The 19,336-nt window shown below is 41.7% G+C and overlaps 1 long non-coding RNA gene across 1 annotated transcript in view; it reads right to left on the reverse strand.

Moving 5' to 3' along the window:
• LOC108293777 overlaps nt 1-19,336 on the reverse strand; it is a 45,875-nt gene that overhangs the window by 22,437 nt on the left and 4,102 nt on the right. Inside the window, exon 2 of the long non-coding RNA XR_001820804.2 lies at nt 2,664-2,806. This is a non-coding gene — a long non-coding RNA (uncharacterized LOC108293777). The remainder of the gene's footprint in view (nt 1-2,663; nt 2,807-19,336) is intronic.

A 19,336-nucleotide genomic window follows, 5' to 3' on the forward strand; every position in this document is an offset into this window, starting at 1 on the left:
TTTTTTTAACTTTTATTTTTGGTTCAGGAGTGTATGTGCAAGTTTGTTACATGGGTAAACTTGTGTCATGGGTGTTTGCTATACAGATTATTTCTTCACCCAAGTACTAAGCCTAGTACCCAACAGTTATATCTTCTGATCCTCACCTTTCTCCCACCCTCCACCCTCAAATAGGCCCCAGTGTCTGTTGCTCCCCTCTTTGTGTCCATGTGTTCTCATCATTTAGCTCCCACTTATAAGTGAGAACATGAGGTGTTTGGTTTTCTGCTCCTGAGTTAGTTTACTAAGGATACTAGCCACCAGCTCCATTCTTATTTCTGCAAAGCACATGATCTGGTTCTTTTTTAAGGCAGCATAGTATTCCACGATATATATGTATCACATTTTCTTTATTTGATCTGCCACTGAGGGGCATTTAGGTTGATTCCGTGTCTTTGCTATTATGAATAGTTCTGCAATAAACGTGTGCATGTGTCTTTATAATAGAAGAATTTATATTCCTTTGGGTATATACCCAGTAATGGGATTGCTGGGTCAAATGGTAGTTTTGTTTTTAGCTCTTTAAGGAATTGCCATATTACTTTCTGCAATGGTTGAACTAATTTACACTCCCACTAACAGTGTATAAGCATTCCCTTCTCTCCACAACCACACCAGCATCTGTTATTTTTTGACTTTGTAATAGTTGCCATTCTGACTGGCATGAGATGGTATCTCACTGTGGTTTTGATATGTATTTCTCTAATGATCAGTGATACTGAGCTTTTTTCATCTGCTTGTTGGCCACATGTATGTCTTCTTTTGAAAAGTGTGTTCTCGTGTCCTTTGCCAACTTTTTAATGGGGTTGTTTGCTCTTTTTCTTGTAAATTTAGGTTCCTTATAGATGCTGGATATTAGACCTTTGTCAGATGTATAGTTTTCAAATATTTTCTTCCATTCTGTAGGTCGTTGTTTACTCTGTTGATAGTTTCTCTTGCTGTGAAGAAGCTCTTAAGTTTAATTAGAGCCTAGCTGCTAAACAACTTCAGCAAAGTTTCATGATACAAAATCAATGTATAAAAATTACTGGTATTTCTATACAACAACAACAGCCAAGCTGAGAGCCAAATCAGGAATGCAATTCCATTCACAATAAGAAGAATAAAACACCTGGGAATACAGCTAAACAGGGAGGTGAAAGATCTCTACAATGAGAATTATAAAACACTTCTCAAAGGAATCAGAAATGATACAAACAAATGGAAAAACATTCCATGCTCATGGATAGGGAGAATCGATATCATTAAAATGGCCATACTGTCCAAAGCAATTTACAGATTCAATGCCATTCCTATCAAATGATCAATGATATTCTTCACAGAACTAGAAAGAAAAACTATTTTAAAATTCATATGGAATCAAAAAAGATCCCAAATAGCCAAGGCAATCATATGCAAAAAGAACAAAGCTGGAGGCATCATGTCAAACTGTACTGCCGGGCTACAGTAATCACAACTGCATGGTACTTGTACAAAAAGAGATACATAGACCAATGAAACAGAATAGAGAGCCCAGAAATAAGCCTGCACACCTACAATCATCTGACCTTCAACAAAACTGACAAAAGCAAGCAATGGGAAAAGGACTCCTTATTCAATGAATGGTGCTGGGACAACTAGCTAGCCATATGTAGAAGATTGTATATACAGCATATACAAAAATCAATCCAAGATGAATTGAAGACTTAAATATAAAACCCCAAATTATGAAAACCCTGGAAGACAACCTAAGCAATACCATTCTGGACATAGGAACTGGCAAAGATTTCATGATGAAGACACCAAAAGCAATAATAACAAAGGCAAAAACTAACAAATGGGATCTAATTAAATTTTTTTCTCTGTTTATTCTGTTTTCAAATACTCTTTATAGAGCATGTTGCCCAATTCAAAAAGATACGTAGAAGAGGGTGAGAGGATTTGACACTTTGGTGAACATCCTTCCATGGCTTTGTGCTAAAATACGTAAGTAAATGACTTTTAAAAAAGGGTTTTACACTATGTGCTGGTTTGAAAGCTGCATTCTTTTTCACTCAATAAGTCATTGTGCTTATTCATCATATCAATGAATATAGAGAGTCTTTAATAGCTGCCAAATATCCCATTGTATGTTTCAGAATTTATCTAATCCCATATTGCTGAACATTTACTTTCCATTTATTTGCTATCAATTATAATAAAATATTTTGTTAAGCAACTTTGTATGTACATTTTCTCAAACTTGTCCAATTGTCTTTAGGATACGTTTTTAGACTAGGATTGCTTGATCAAGGGACATCGCCTTTATAAAAGTGGTTAACAATTTAGGTTCCCAACTCAAGTGTTAGGGAAATCCCAAATTCCAGCTGTCTCACTTCAAGTTCATCATGATAAAACTCAAATGGAATCTAACACTGCAACCATATTATACATCTCCACATGATTTGCTTTCCTACTCTTTTAAGATAATTCTAAATCTTTTCATTATGCCTTAACCCCCTGCACCACTTCCCCCTCTTATATGCTCAGCTGATGTCCTGGTTTCATACTTGAAAAAAAAAAAAAAAAAAGGCATAGAGCACACCAGAATCAACACACCCCTCCCACCCCCACATACACACATGTTGGAACCCATTTTTCTCTACCCTCCTCCTTCACTGTGGCAGAGTCCACGTGGCTGGCACTGTTCAGCATCTTACTTGAACCACATTTACCCAACAACTCAAGGATTTCTCTCCTTCTCAGGAACTGACCCATAAGATCAATACCAAAACTTGACAAAGATAGCCTGAAAAGAAAAACAGATATAGATCAACGTCATATCACTCATCCATTCTTACCACATTTATTGAACACCTACTACATGCCAGGCACTAAGGGAAGAGAATGGTGAATGAGGTAAACTAGGTCTCTATCCAGGAAGAATTTATAATCTAGTGGTAGACACAGATATAAACTCACCAAAAACAAGATAAGCAGATTGCTTGTGATGGACGCTGGAGAGACTGACTGGATAAACAGCAATGGGGTGGATCCAGAGCACTGCCCTAGAAAGAAAGGTCAGGGAATGACGCTCCGAGAGGAGATAGATGAAGAAAGCAGCCATCTGAAAGTTCTTCAGGGAAGAACTTTCCAGGCAAAAAAAAAAAAAAAAAGTCAAGCCCAGAAATCACCCTGACATTGGAGGCACAGCCAGGAGACCAGGGTTCCTGGAGAGCAGGGCATGAAAAAGGGAGGAAGGGTATAGATTGTGTGTGCAATAGGAAGGGGGCCGGACTTTATTGCAAATTAATTGAGAACACGTTAAAGATTTTCAAGCAACATGTTTGAAATTTCATTTTTAAAAGATCTCTTGAGCTAACCTGTGGAGATTGAACTTTACAGAAACCCAAACAAAATAGCTGGAGAATAGCCTCACTTTTTATATATTAAATCACATAAAACCCTAATAATGCAATGATGGTTTTAAAAAAAATACACCCCAGAGGTATATATCATAGAGTGTAAAATTCCACATTCAAAGCAGAGGTGAATTACTTGTCAGGATCCCTTAGTGCTGAAACTGCATGTGAAACTTTCTTTTTCCTTCCTTCCTTGCTTTCCTCCCTTCCTTCCTTCCTTCCTTCCTTCCCCTTCTCCTTTTCTTTCTCTTTCTTTCTTTCTCTTTCTTTCTTTCTTTCTTTTTCTTTCTTTCTCCTTCCTTCCTTCCTTCCTTCCTTCCTCTCTCTCTCTTTCTTTCCTTCTCCTCTTTCTTTCTGTTTCTTTTTTCCTCCTCTTTCTTTCTCTCTTTCTTCTTTCTTTCTCTCTTCCTCTCTTTCTTTTTCTTTTTAAGTATTTGGCTTTATTGAAGTTTTTTAAGGAAAAGAAAAAAACAGATTTGTGATTCTAAAAAAATTTTTGGCATAGATTCTAAACAAACACACTAAAGCCATATTCTTTAATCTTCTTAGATTCATAAATGAGCTATTTCCTTACTTAAGTACAATTAGGAATGGCTTATTTTCCCAATTTTAAGTGAGTTTCTGAAACATATCACATGACACAGAGAATGAGTGGAAATTGGAAATTGTTGCTGCTGTGGTAGTTCATGAATCATACCATCTTGCTTTTCCTCCGTAATTTGCTAATAGTGTCTGAAATCGAAGACCACCACAACAAATTAACATATAATTCAATCAGAGTTAAAAGAATATTACCCATCCCAGCACTGTCGGTTTCCAGCAAGCATATGGTGATAAATTAGGAAATCTTTTGTATATTTAAGATTGTCCTCTCAGAACATTTAGACGTCTATGTAACACTGCCTTTAGGATAAAAATAAGATGCGGACGGGTCTGGAGTTGTTTACAGATATTTTAACACACACTTGAACTAAGTAGGTAGAAAAATAAATGTTTTTACACATGTATAAATTATTCCACCCCCCTAGAGTCATTGCTCTTAGGTAGACACAGGAGACGGATCTTTTGCATGTAAACACAGTTGGTTTCCTTGTATGAAAGGCTCTCTGGCTTTTTCTTTGTTTCCCCTTCAGACTTTGTGGGGGCCACTGTGTAGACATCTTGAATCATGCATTTCCTAGTCTAATTATTCCAGCGAACTAAGCCTGCTGGGCATTAAGGCTGTGGTTGGTGCAATTACTACTCTGAGATCAATGTTCTCTGCTATTTCATTATGTTTAAGATCACTAAGGAAAGATTAAAATCCAAAACAGTGCCTTCAGAGCCCTGGGAATTCAGACAAGGCACTGCTTCTCCTGGTATCACCTACATTTTAGCATTACTGCATATTGTTTTGTGGAATTCTGTAAAAATGTTAATAAAACAAATAATTTCTAAAAATGTTAATAAAACAGATATTTACCTAATGACATTTTTAGAGCAGAGGTGAAGGGATGCTTACACACAGGGTGTCCCAATCAGTGTAGAAATTGTTGCAGGAGATTATAAGGTCAAGCATCACATACCTTCCAGGCATTCCTGGCGCCTTTCCTTCTTCCTCCCACATAACTCTTCCCAGCACAAAATTTCCCTTTCCCAGGTCAGAAAGGAAAAGTACACACCCTTTTCGCCCCTACCCTGCTTCTGCCTTTTCCGCACGTCGTTCTTGTTGCACTTTCATTTCTCTGTTCTGGTCCATCGATCCTAAAGGCTTGGAGTCCTGCCCACTCAAACCAGGTACACCCTCTTGGGAGGTTCAGAAGTTCACTTTCTTCCTCAATGACCAGCTTCAAGCTACCACTTCTTTTCTCATTTTCCTTTTTTGAAAACCAGCTTTACTGTGTTTATGATCATTTCTGAGATGTCTTATAAAAAAACATCCTTCCCCATGCTTCCTTTTTTTTTTTTTTTTTTCAAGCCTGCCTTCCAGCTGGCTAGGAGGAGAAAGGTCCCTGTTGAGCTGGGACCTGAGATTTTATTCATTTCCCCTCCATTACAGGAATGCTGCTCCCACAGTCGTCACTGGTAGTAGAAATTCTGCTTTTCTCAATCAAGCCTATATTCCACTCATCTGTTTTCTCTAGCCTCTCTCCTCACTCCTGGGAATGCTGTGTATTTGTCATACTTATCCCAATTATTAAACAAAAAGGACACTTAACTACCATCGATTGAATTCCCAAACTAAGTGTCCTTTCCTCCCCAAAAGTAACCTCAAATTCTCCTTTTAGGCTTTGTGATCCCAGAAGAATGAAACATTCTTAACTATTGGCAGCGACATGCAAATAACCACACACATCCTTCTTCAAATACTCTGCTGAGATGATTCCTATTCTTTAAAAAAGGCACTTGCAAATATACCGTTATTAGGATTTTGTCTTTTATGTCTTTCCATAGTTACATCTTCACTAAGATAGCAGCTTTTCAATGAATTTGATCCTTTCCTGAAGTAATCGTTCAAAATGTCTCTAATCACCACCCTAACTAGGTTTCCTTTAGGGATGGTGGTTAGCACTGCTCATCTCAAATTGTGAACGTCTATTTTAAACCCATGCAGCATTCTTATCCTATTGTGATGAAATCCACAGGGTTCAAAAGTTAATTATTCCATGAATGTATACCAGGTGCTGGGGAAGGCTGGGAAGGAGAGGCTGGATGGTACAGATGATCGAGATCCTGAGGGTCTAGTTGAGCAAAGACATATCGAATACAAAACCAAAAATAACAACATGAAGTCAATGGAATAATAGTGTGAAGTCCTCAAGGGAGCCCAGAAGAGAACACAGTCCCATAATGGAAAGAGGAGGCTAAGAGGAAGGGAGTTTCACAGCAGACAAGGAGAAGGGGTATTTTTGCCTAAGGAAACAGCCTTGGAACGTAGGCTGTACTTAGAGACCATTTAGCAGTCTGGCAGAGCAAGACGGGAAATTCGATAATTCTATGGGGAAGGAGACAGACACAGAACCTTCACCCCAAATCCTACCATCTGGGGGCCTAGAATCCTTCTTTGTTTCATGTCAGTTAGGCCAATGAAAGTACTTTTAAAGAAAAATTTTAAGATTTGCATGGCTAGTGAAATCTTTGGGATTATAGGAAGAAATCGCAGTAATAGTTATAATTATTATAACTATTATTATTATTTTGTCAAACTCCAAGTGATTTAAGACACACATAGTATTTTAAAGTTCCTTCGCTGAAGGAACTTTAAAGACCATTTCATCCAGCCTACTTATTTTACAGATGAGGAAATTGAGGCCTAGAGAAAAGTTCCTTGCTGCAAATCTACTGCTAGCTAGGAACAGAGCCAGGCTGGAGCACAGATCTCCCCTGCTTCCTAAGCCAGATCACTTGCCATGAAAATGTGTCAATCTGTGCACCACCCCCCTTCCCCACCACCGACTTGTCCTATTTCTCAGAGAAGAAAAAACAATGGTTAGAGTTTAAGAGGTTTGCCTGAAGTCACCCAGCTCCTGGTGGCTCAGATGGGACTCAAACCCTGGACAGAGCCAACACTCTCCTGTAAACATTCTTACTAAAACTAAACCCATTCACGAGGGATGGAGCATGAGACAGAAGAGTGAGTGTGGTGATTAGAGCCCCCCAACCCACGTATCTCCAGTCATGACCTAGGTAAGAAATACAGGGGCTGAAAGGGATCTACTTTGCCCCAGCTGCTACCAGCCTAACCATGCACAGCTAAGCCCCAAGGAGTTCTCTTTCTTCGCTAAGGGCTTAGCTGCAATGTGGTTTAAATTAGACATTTCTTGCCTGAGTAGAACAAATCACTTAGGTTATATGCTGACAAAAAAGGAACAGTCTGCATGCTTGGAAAGCTTAGGGGGAATTAAATTATGTGCTGTCACTTCAGAGTTGTTCCTCTGTCCTGTACACCACTACCTCTCAATTGCCTGCGGGAGCCGCAGAGCCTTGCGTGCAAGCTGTGCCGTAACCCAAGGCTTAACATAAACTTCGGGCTCTCAGGTCATTGGGAAATAACAGGTATATCCGGTTGGGCCTTTTGTGCTTGTCTGCACGCAAATTAAAAGCTCGTGCAAAGCTGAACTCCTTGGAGCCTCTAGTTACAGAGAAGGGAGGATGTCTTGGAATGGAATTCTCACACAATTGCCCTGTTTGTTTTTCCAGGGAATTGGGTGACAGTGTGTGTTTGTAAGAAGTTCCGCACCTCTGGGAGGCTGAGCTCAGAAGGGGTGGGATGTGGAGGTGGCCCTGTGCCAGGTGATCCTCTAGGGAGCAGGGCTCCAAAGGACCCCACATCTGAACTTTGAAGGGACAGCAGTGCTTAAAGGGCAGAGTGGAGGGGTTTATTTTGGGGGGGGAGGATTGAAGATCTCAAACTTTCTGGCTGGCAGCAACAATGCCAAGTGCAGAGCTAGGTGGGGAGGGGTGCACGAGGGGATCTGAAAGCCTGGGGGCTGTGTACTCAGGCTGTCGCCTCAGCTCCCCAACTCCCTAAGCTTTGTGATGTCCCTAGTACAAGTCAGTCCTGAACCCTCCAGATGGCTGATGGGAGTAGGAATGGAGTGTCCACTCTGTCTTCATGTTTCTTTCTATGGGACACAGTAGTATTCCCTTTGCTGTGACTTCAGCTTCCCCCACTTAAGTAGGATAAATCTATGCCTGTTGCACTCCAATGGTGAGATTTCCTCTGGCAGGAGTTTGCCTAGCTGGTGCGGCTGGGAAGCGGGAGGGAGTTTTTGCAGCCCGGTGGAAGTGAATTCAAATTTCAGCTCAACCAATGTAGTCTGTGTGACCTTAATTCATAACTCCAACACTTCCTGCCTTGCTTTATTTGTCTGTAAAAAAGGGATTAGGGTAATGGTTATCTCAAAGGGTTGGTTGTGTGGGATTAATGAAATTATTTCTGTCAAGTGCTTGGCACATTGCCTAGCTCAAAATTCTCCATATATAGTAGTTTTTACATTATCAGCAGTACATTATTGTTGTTACCATCGGTTTAATTGGCAGAACTGCCATCCAAAACATTCAGACTGTGGCTCGATCTTGGGCTTTGATTTCAGGTTGTAGCTCAGATGCCCTCCTGGCTTCATACCTGAGCAGGATCCATATGCTTATTCCACTGAACTGGGCTCCCCCAGCTTCCTGACCAGGCATCATCTGGTCTCCTGGCAGCAGGGATTTGGGCATCATTCCGTCTGCCTCTTCTTCCGCCTCCTTCCTGGGGCCAAAGTACATCATCTGGGCAGGTGGCTGTCATGGGGAGATGACATCTTCCTAGCCAGACACCTGGTGGTGGCAGCTCTGCAACAGCTTAGAGGGTTGCAGTGGTGTTTCAATGTGCCCACAGTTGTCTCAGGGGGACTATTCTCTTTAAACTGGTAACTGGGACATTATTTTTCTGAAATCACCCCCACCCTCACCAACTTCCTATGCCAAGACAATGGCCCATTTAGATTTTTCTTGAATGAAGAGACATTCACAAAATAAATAAATAAATAATCACACTCTTAAGCTTCAACAATGGTTCTCAAAGTGTGGTCCAGGGATCCCATGGAGGGTGGCCCCTGAGACCCTTTCCAGGAAATTCACAAGGTTACAGCTGTGGGAATAAAATGCTCTTTGCCTTTCTAACTCTTATTCCCTTACAAGTTTACCAGGGGTCTGTCTGCAGAAACAGATGTGAGTCACCTGCTGTCTTCTGTAACATCATAAATTAAGGAGATTTGTAACAATATTTTTTAAAACTGCCCACTCTGACTAAATATTTGTGATTTTGGAAACTAGTGATTTTCCATAAAATATGTTAACATGTATTAGGTTTATTATTTTTAATGAACTAACAAATAAATATTTTATAATTCTTTCAGCTTTAATTTCTAAAATTGTAAATATTGATAGATACTTAGCTAAACAATAGTTCTTTGGACTCTACGATAGTTTTTATCAGTATGAAGAGGTTCTGAAAACAAAACATTTGGGAAACATTCAGCTAAGATTTTGGCACTGGGGCCTATGAAATCATTGCTTTTGCTCACTTCTAAATAAAACTATCATTTCTGAGGATTGGAATAGTGTGAATTTTATGGTAATTTCAATATAATGGGTTTGAGTGTAGCAGATCTAGTCATGAAGCCCATGTAGAGGCTGCATACCAACTCTCTGCATGTTCCAGCCACTGTGTTAAATGAAGATTTTCTAAGCCCTCCTAAGATTTGACTGTAAATTGTGGAGATGACTTCACTGGGCAGATACCAAGGACATTCCGCAACAGAAGGGGAGGAGGAGGGTGTGAATTGCATCAGACTCTGGAAACAAGATGGCTTTGCCTGTTGTGGTCCTGGGCTCCTGGAGGGAGCTTACAGCACTGGGGCAGCCCAGGTCCTTAATAGGAATAACAGTACTAGAGACTTCTACAGTTAGTGTAGTTAGAGGGGTGGGGCTTCTGTAAGACTTAGGATGATAGGCAGTAAGTCAACAAATGCATACTGGTGTGGTATAGATGGGCTTTGGAGCCTGCAGACCTGAATTCAAATCCTGACCCCTCTCCCTTGCAACCTCTGTGACATTTGGCAAATAGTTTACTGTCTCTGAGCCTTAATCCCTTTATATATAAAGCAGGCTAAATATACCGATATATTTAGGATGATTGGGAGAAATAAATGAAACGGTCAATGTAAAGAATAGAAAACAGTGTCTGGCACTTAGGGGAAATATTAGCTTCTTTCTCTGTCTCCAGACTTGTTTGGTGGTGTGGGAGACTCTAAGTGAACAGAGGAGCTTAAGCCACAGGACCGGGCCTTATGGTTATAACATCAGAGAGGAGAATGCTCCTCACATTTAGCAGGGCACAGTGCTCCGATTGTGGTGCTCGAAATTGTTGGTGTGTTTATTCCTTGTTGAATGATATGTGTTACTGAGGCAGGAGGATCCCTTGAACCCAGAAGTTCAAGACCAGCCTGGGCAACATGGAGAGACCAGTCTCAAAAAAAAAAAAAAAAAAAAAAAACATGTAAGTTGCTTTTCACCTCTCTGATTTGCTTCAGGGAGACCCAGGGATTATGTTCAAAGTCCAGAGTAAAAGAGAGCAGAAATATGGGTTCCCACCAACCCTGAGTCCCTTCTGTGTCCCTGCTGTGGAAGAGGATACCCATTTTACCCCTTAGCCGCAGGGATTCCACTGGGTGTGGCTGGTAACCTGGGGGCTCAGGGCTCAGTCACATCCTTACTGCACCAGGAAGTCCTTGAAATAGTGTAGGTGAGCGAGGTGCCTGGGGACATGGCTGCTGGTTGGAGGCCACAGTGTCACCTTCTCAAGGCTCAGAAACTGAGAAGCCCTCCTTTCTTCTGCATTCAAACTCTTAAAATGCACGACCCACCAGTGACTGAACTCAGCACAATGGGAAGAGGAAAAGCGGAGGTTAGTTAGCAGCAGAGTACAGATCATTGAATCTAACTTTCCATTTTGGACTGAAGAGCATTTGGGACAATTTCCTCCCTGGCCTTTAAAAAGGGAGAGCTGGGAGTCTCCCGTTCTGCCTTCTGGTACAGGCTCCAGAAGCAGGCTCAGCTTCCCTCAGTTGTAGTTGTCAGATGGGCTGTATGCCCCGGGTCTGAGGCCACAGTACACTTTGACTCAGAGCTGTAATGTAAGAGAAAAAAGGCGGTGTTTTCTGGGAAGCTGGATAGCGTTGCTTCATTTGTACAAATCACCATTGGGAGGTCCCACGACAGCGCTCCCTCGAGTTTTCTCCCAATTGCACTGCATGGCGTGGAGTTTTCTGAACTCTCCTTGGCAGGGAATGGTATGAGTGTTGTCCTGGAGCCGAATTGCTGCAGGGCTACAAAGCATCCGTAAAAGCCAAGGAGGGACTGGCCGAAAGCCTAGCTTGGAGGAAGGGGCCCTCCATGGCCTCATCAGTCTCTTTTGGGAACATGGCATCCCCCTGCTTCAAGAACTGTCTCTGCACTGCCTAAGGGTCCTGATGTGGAGTGCGTCTGGGTGAGGTGAAATGAGGTGAGGAGAAAGTGCTGCAGAGCTGCCATCTGGGAGTTGGAGGGAAACACAGATTGGCTATTGGTACTGGGCTCTTCTGCCAAGGGCAGATGGTTCTGTGAGATCAGCCTTTTTAAGGCAGCAGCAAATGGCCTCCCATAGAATAATGAAAATACCTAATGATGCCTGAGAACCCACCACGTGCCAGGCATCTTTCTAAAAGCTTTACATGTATTAGTTCACTCAGTCCTCACCACAATTCTGCATCATCTGCATTTTACATCTTCATTCACTTAAGTGTAAGCCGGACCCAGAGAAGCGATTTCTAGCATGGAAGTCACTCAGTTGTAGGTAGGAGAGCTAGATTTGGATTCAGATTGTCTGGCTCTGGAGTGATGCTAGCAGCCACTCAATATACTGCCTAAGGAAGGCAAGGAGGAAATGACTGGTGTCGCCTTGGGCTGTCAGGAATTTGCAGGTGGGTAATGGCACACCACCCTGGGAGCCATCACGCTGAACCCAGCGGGCCATGTTTTTATTCTTGTGAGGTTCAAGTCCTTGCCGTGACTTGGATTTTACTGGACAGAAATAAGGACTTAGCAAATAGTAGTAGTAATAAGAATGATTAACTGTTACTGGGTGCTCAATTTGCCATCAACTACGCTATTGGTTTCCTTACAATCAATATCTCATTTAATCCTCAAAACCACCCTCTGTGGTTGGTATATTACCTGTCTTGCATGAGTGAGGAAAGTCAGGCTCAGAAGGGTTAAATAACATGGCCAAGGTTACAGCTTATAAATAAGAGATCTGGCACTCACGCCCAAGAGTGCCTGGCCCCAGAAGCCAAATTCCTAATGATTGGGTATGCTGGCTGTATTGCCTTTAATCTCCTCTGGAGGATTAGACAAGCCTGGAAGGCATTTGGGCCTGTGCCCAGGGCCTGTAAAGAATTGCCATTCATCTCAGAGGGGATATGGAGGTGTGTGGAGTTGGCTCTCCAATCCTGGCTTCTGTGATGTGTTCCATAGGGATGTGGAGATCCAGAATTTCCCCCTTTTAACATTTTATGGGCTTTCATCTGGGGATTTCCCTAATTTGTAAGGAAGAGGAGATGATCTGAATGCAGGCACACATATTCTTTAAAATAAAGAATAGGTCTGAAAGACACAAGTAATATTTTTGTTTTGTTTGTTTTGTTCCATATCGACAATGCTAAGTCAAAGTAACCATCCTTTATAGAAGGAAAAGTATGTGGGTACATTCTACTTGGTACAAAGCCAAGATTTATAGGGATGGGACTTGGCAAACTTTTGAGAAGACACTGGGGAGATAGCATATATGCATATAGTCCCATGGCTCACGTATTTCTACTGAGAATCAATACTGGGGTAACATTTGCAAATGGATTCAGAATTGCATAGAAAAGTGAAATCACTGCAGTGGAGTCCGTAATAATAGAGTTGAGAACAACACAAATAACCATCTAAGTCACCGTTGATGGTTGAATAAATAATGTTGGCCAGGAGCAATGGCTCACGCCTATAATCCCAGCACTTTGGAGGCTGAGGTAGGGAGATGGCTTGAGTCCAAGAGTTTTAGAACAGCCTGGACAACATGGCAAAGCCCCATCTCTACAAAATATTCAAAAATCAGCTGGGCATGCTGGCATGACTCTATGGTCCCAGCTACTTGGAAGGCCGAGACAGGAGGATTGCTTGAGTCTGGGAAGTGGTGGAGGTTACGGTGAGCCAAAATCACACCAGTGCATTCCAGCCTGGGGGACAGAACAAGACCCTGACTCAAAATAATAATAATAGTAATGGTAATAATAATGTCATGGTCATACCATGCAGTAGTCTAAAATAATGACATAGACCTATCTATATAAGTACAAGCATATGCATGTACATAAGTAGAAGGCACATGGTACCCATGGTTACTCTGGGAAGAGGTGGGAGTGTGAGTTTTCTTATTTTTCTGCATATTCTTATGTACTGGTTGACTCTCTTGCAACAAGAATCTATTTATGTTACTATGTGTGTAGTAACAAATATCTGGCCAAAACAGAAAAATAATTTAATATGCATAATATTCTGGATGTATAATAATGCGACTATATAACGTAAACCACAGTCCAAAGATTTTTGCCTATCAGTAGTCCAGATTGTACCAGTGGTCACCTGGCCACAAATATGCTTTCCATGGATAGTCTTCCTGTCCTGTTCTAGCCTCTGTTCCTGGGAGTATCAACATGGCCTCTGTAGGCTAGAACAGCATCCTAAAGCCACAAGATTTGTTTAATAGAAATAAATGTAAAACTTGATACGTAGTTTTTTTTTTTTGAAAAATCAATAAGTGCAACTAAAGACACAGCCAGCTACCAAGTCCTGTATTAAAGGATGAAGACTTTTATATATCACAATCTTAGTAGAATATAGATATTTTAACAGTGGGATGCAGATATTTTAAAACAGGCCACAAATTTTGTTTGCATTGAAACACTATGCCTAATGGGAAGTAACCACAACCCTCTGGGCTAGACAGGATGTCATCTTTGGGTTATTGTGTTCAGCTTCAGGCCCATACTCAGATGGACATACTGAAAAAGTACATTGTGTCCACAAGGCACAGATAAGGAACTGGGGCAGTTTTAATTGGTGGAAGGATGGCTCAGAAGCAGCACAATTCCATCTTCAAACATGTGACATGAAAGGAGAATGAGTCTTATTTTGTGTCACTCCAAAGAATTTACCAGAAGGCAAGGAAGTTCACTACAGATTTTTTTTTCTTAATATTGGGAAGAACCTCCTAGCATCTAGAGCTTTCTAACCAAAGCAGTCGAACAATAGAAGAGACCACAGTTGAGAAAAGATCACTTTAATAGTAGAAGGGAAAAATCCTGTTGGGAGCCAGTGGTCAAAAAAGCTGATGTATAATTATCTAGCCTTGAGTTCTCCTTTGGGATTATGCAGGGGAGGATTAACCACTTAAGTTATTTAACTATCAATTATTTTCTCAAACCCTGGATATACCCAGAGTTTTCAACTGGAATTTTTGTCCCCTTATGGAAAGAGAAAAAAACTTGTGAGGGAATGCAGATCTAATGCTAAAAACTAAGAGGTGAGTTGGGGCAGGGGCGGGGAAAGACTAGAATCTGGATGCTAACCATCCAAAAACCTGGAGGCTGTATCAGTCAACACAACCATGGCTAGATATTGTGATCTAGCTGAGCCCAAATGTACATTCTTTTGGTGTGATGTGCTTTATTTGTTGCTTTATGTATTTTCTTGGTAACCTGGTAAATATTTATTTGTAGAAAATAAAAATAATAATGAAAACCAGTATCCTTCATCTGCCTACAGATTTTCTGTGCTTGGTCAAATAATTAGGGAAGTGAAGTGTTTCCCTGTTGACTAAAGTTGTGGACACCAGGCTCCCTCTTTCATTGTAAGAAAAGTTGATTTCAGGCTGGGTGTGGTGCTCATGCCTGTAATTCCAGCACTTTGGGAGGCTGAAGTGGGTGGATCACCTGAGGTCAGGAGTTTGAGACCAGCTTGGCCAACATGGTGAAACCCTGTCTTTACTAAAAATACAAAAATTAGCCAGGCGTGGTGGTACACCCCTGCATTCCCAGCTACTTGGGAGGCTAAGGCAGGAGACTCACTTGAACATGGGAGGCAGAGGCTGCAGTGAGCTGAGATGGACAGAGCAAAACTCGAAGAAGAAGAAGAGAAAGAAGAAGAGGAGGATGAGGAGGAGGAGGAGGAAGAAGAAAAGTCTATTTCAGGAACGGGAGTAGGTGGTAGTAGATGCCCAAAGAACAAATGTGCAAAAGCAACCACAGACCTTGGCATACCTTCCCTTCGTATGGAATCATCACTGTGCTGAGTCAGTAGGAGCTTCACCCCACAAGTATTAAGCAGCAGAGGCACATGCTCCAACACTGAGCAGGAAAGGTAGGTGCACTGCTGAGAACCCAGACAAAATGCCTGATCACCATGACTATCTTTTAGCCCCAGCGTTGGATATTTTGTTCCTTTTTCTTTTTCTTAGTTGCTCTATCTCTCTGCTCCCACTTATTTCCTTCACTCTTTTCCCCTGTCCTTCCTCTTTAATCTTCTGTGTGAGAGAGAACAAAGAGAGGAAGGGAGATAATAGGACAGAGAAGGGGGCACCTAAGGTGAGAGTGGAGGTGTTGAGGGAATGAGGGTGAGGAAGGGAGGAGTGGACTCAGAGAAGGGAAAATGAGAGACAGAATGAGAGAGAAGAAAGAAGGATGAAGCAAAGGGAAGGAAAAGCGCAGAAGGAAGCAAACCAAAGGAAAGAAAGAACTGGGAATGTTGCTGGGAAGAAACATTGAAGCATAGCACCATTTGCTGCATTATGAAGCACATGGAACCCCGAGTAGATTATGTCCTTAAAACAGGGGCACAGTAGAACTAAGGGCATGACACTGCTTTATGGTATATTTCTTCTGTTTTCAAAAGGAATTGAAGGAAGCCTAAGATAAAAGAGTCAAGTTATACTCAAATCATTCAAAAAACAAAGATAGCAGAGAAGGTACAGGTTATAATCCACAGTGCTGAGGAAAATGATTACAATCCAGCACAAACTTTTTATTAGTCCTGAACTCCAGGAATGACATATAAGATGGAGGACCCTGAACTGCAGACCAATCCGCCTTTCTTTCCACTGTCCTTGCTTACAAGAAACCTTCAACAGAAGCTAAGAAGGCAATGTGAGATCAAAATGTTGGGAAGATTTTTTTAATGTTCTTATATTTAACTTTTAATTTTGATATAATTACAGAAGAATTTCAAGAAATCACAAAGACGCCCGTTTATCCAGATCCTCCAATTAACATTTACCACATTTACTTTCTTCTTCTCCTCTCTCTCCCTCTCCTTCTCCCCTTACCCCTCTCTTTTTTCCTTGAGTCATTTGAGAGTAAGTGGAAGACATTACACCCCTTTACCTCTAAATACTTAAGGATGCATTTTGGTGAGAAACTACAATACATGTAGCTGTCACTAATACCAGAAAGAGCTTATGGGCAACCAGCTTGGAAGGGGAGCATGAATAGGAAACTTGTTTTAAGCTGCATCTATTTAGCAAGTGATATGTTTTCTTAGATTAATTTAGGCCAATAAAAATAGCAGAATCTTTTATTTTTTATTTATTTTATTTTATTTTATTTTATTTATTTATTTATTTTGAGACGGAGCTTCGCTGTTGTTGCCCAGACTGGAGTGCAATGGCGCGATCTCGGCTCACCGCAACCTCCGCCTCCTGGGTTCAAGCAATTCTCCTGCCTCAGCCTGCCGAGTAGCTGGGACTACAGGCACGCACCATCATGCCCAGCTAATTTTTGTATTTTTAGTAGAGATGAGGTTTCACCTTGTTGACCAGGATGGTCTCGATCTCTTGACCTCGTGATCCACCCGCCTCGGCCTCCCAAAGTGCTGGGATTACAGGCGTGAGCCACCGCGCCCGGAGCAGAATCTTTTAAAACAGCTTCTCACCAAACTTTACATAGAATTGAGAAAAAATCAATTGTCTATATGAAATAATACTAATAGAAATGGGGATGGCTTTGGTAGCCAATATCCTTGGTCCTAACCACTACATCCAAGAAACCTGGAAAGTGCTTAATACAAAGAGAGGATCCTTGTTAGCCTGTATAATGCTTGTCAGCTCCAAATCATACCTTGTACTTTACATTTTAACATCTCTGAAATCTGGATGTATCTTACAATCGATTATGCAATTATAATTGGTAGCTTCCTTTCTTTATATTAGTACATAAAAATAAGGGTACATCCTACAAATGATGGCTTCTGAGATTAGATAAAATATCTTTTTATCAGCTGTGTGGTTCTCTGCCTGTGTATTACCAGGAGGAAGGAAGTGGAGCATTTTAGGTGAGGCACAGGGTTTTGGTATCAATTCCTAAGATTCCTTTCATGGTCCAGCACATGGTGTGCATTATCCTACAGCTCCTCCCTCTACCACACCCTCAGCCATTTGATGTGTCTCTTTATTTCTGCTCCTGTTGCCTACCAGCAAGATTACTGAATCAAGATTGCCTGATTACTGAATCCTGCCCACCCAAATGTCAAGGGTTTACTGAGATGACTGCTTCTCCTTCACTCTCCTTAGCGCATGTGGATATGTGTGTTTGGAGGGGATTGGAAAATCACAGTTTACCCATATGGGTAACCCACAAATCTGATGCAGGGCTCACGCTAGAGAGGAAAACCATGAGGAAAACTGACTTCCAGCCTAACAGCAGAAGAGCAGAGCTTTCTGGGCTACTGGCTCTAAGGGCAACGCATGGATCTGCTGATTTAAAATAATAATAACAATAATGGCTTTGGGTTTCCTTGGGTTATCCTGCAACCCAAAGAAAGCAATGGGCAGACATGTATACATGGAGTTCACTGGGTTGGCTCTGCTTCTTAGCGTGTTCTGCCATCTCTTTTATTCTGATGACAGAACAAGCCCTTGGTCACAGGGTAAAACCCGATGCCAGTCTGGCCCACTGGAGTCCTTCTAGGACCTTGGAGGAGGACTATCCTCTTTCTCTTTGGTTTGTTAACTTTAGGCTGCCTAAGGCCAGCCCCCCGCCTTGCAGAGATCGAAAGCCCAAGCGAAGACCAGCATAGGCAGAGAGCTGTTAGAGCGGCCTGGATCCCTGCATCCTGTGAAGCATCCAATTATCCTTCTCTGCACATGGGCCAGTGCATTCCTGTCCTGCTTAAACAAGCTTAAGTTGCTCCTTGGAATCAATACAATATAAGGTATTTTAAACCTCTAAACTATCCCTCTAGCTTAGCTGTTCTTTTTGAAAGTTATTTGCAACAGACAATTCAAGTTTGAGATTTGGGAGGGCAAAATGCCTATATTCTTTGTTGATTGAAAGGAGATTCCTGGGCTTTCGGTCCCTGCTTTGGTTGAGAAGTTGTCATGATAATTAAAGAGCCTGTGTAGATTCTCACTAGAGGGAGGGCTCTGCCTTGAGCTGGATCAGGGGTACCGACAGGCTGCTCTGGATTTATCCAAAGTCCTCAGCAGGGTACCAGATGGGATGTTCAATGAAATTTGCACCATAAAGCCCTAAGAACCCCATGCTTGAAGATTCTGCAGGAAGTGTTACCATAGCCAGTCATTTTGGTTTGCCACAACTGATAAGCGCTTATCTTTCTGACAGCACTTACCGACCTGGTTCCTCTGATTTATGAGTCTTGTCCTAGAAAAAGAGCTGAGCCTAAGGAACTGCAGCTTGGAGGATATATCTGATCTATTTGTGATGGCAGGAAAGCATGCATCTATTTGATCTAAAAACTAGATGGCATTATTGAGGAGTTGGACAGGAGGTCTTAGGAACAATCTTGTTTTATACTTTTTAAATATAGGAATTTACTTAAAGGCAACTTCCATCTGCTCTCTTTCCGGCAGAGGTATTGTGATAAAGGCTTTCAGGAGTGTCAACAGCTCAGAATTGGCATTAGCTCATAGATAATTCCTGTCTACCAAATTAAAGTCTATGAGAGACTGATGCATGCACCAGAGTCTTGAATTATTAGGCAAGGGTCTTGCTAAAGCCGGTCATGGGAAGGTTGCTATAAAACTCATTTCAAAGGCTATGTAGGCCAACTCAGCTTATTATTAAACCAATGCAACTGCTCAAAAACTAAAACTCCATCACTAAGTTCCCCATGATAGTGTGTGAAATCATTTCCAGAAAACTTTTCAAAAGATACCGAATAAAAGCCACCACAGGCCGGGCAAGGTGGCTCATGCCTGTAATCCCAGCACTTTGGGAGGCTCAGGTGGGTGGATCACAAGGTCAGGAGATTGAACCAGCCTGGCAAATGTGGTGAAACCTCGTTTCTACTAAAAAAAA

This window comes from Cebus imitator, unplaced genomic scaffold (genome assembly GCF_001604975.1).
Source record: "Cebus imitator isolate Cc_AM_T3 unplaced genomic scaffold, Cebus_imitator-1.0 Scaffold547, whole genome shotgun sequence".
NCBI classification, from domain to species: domain Eukaryota; kingdom Metazoa; phylum Chordata; class Mammalia; order Primates; family Cebidae; genus Cebus; species Cebus imitator.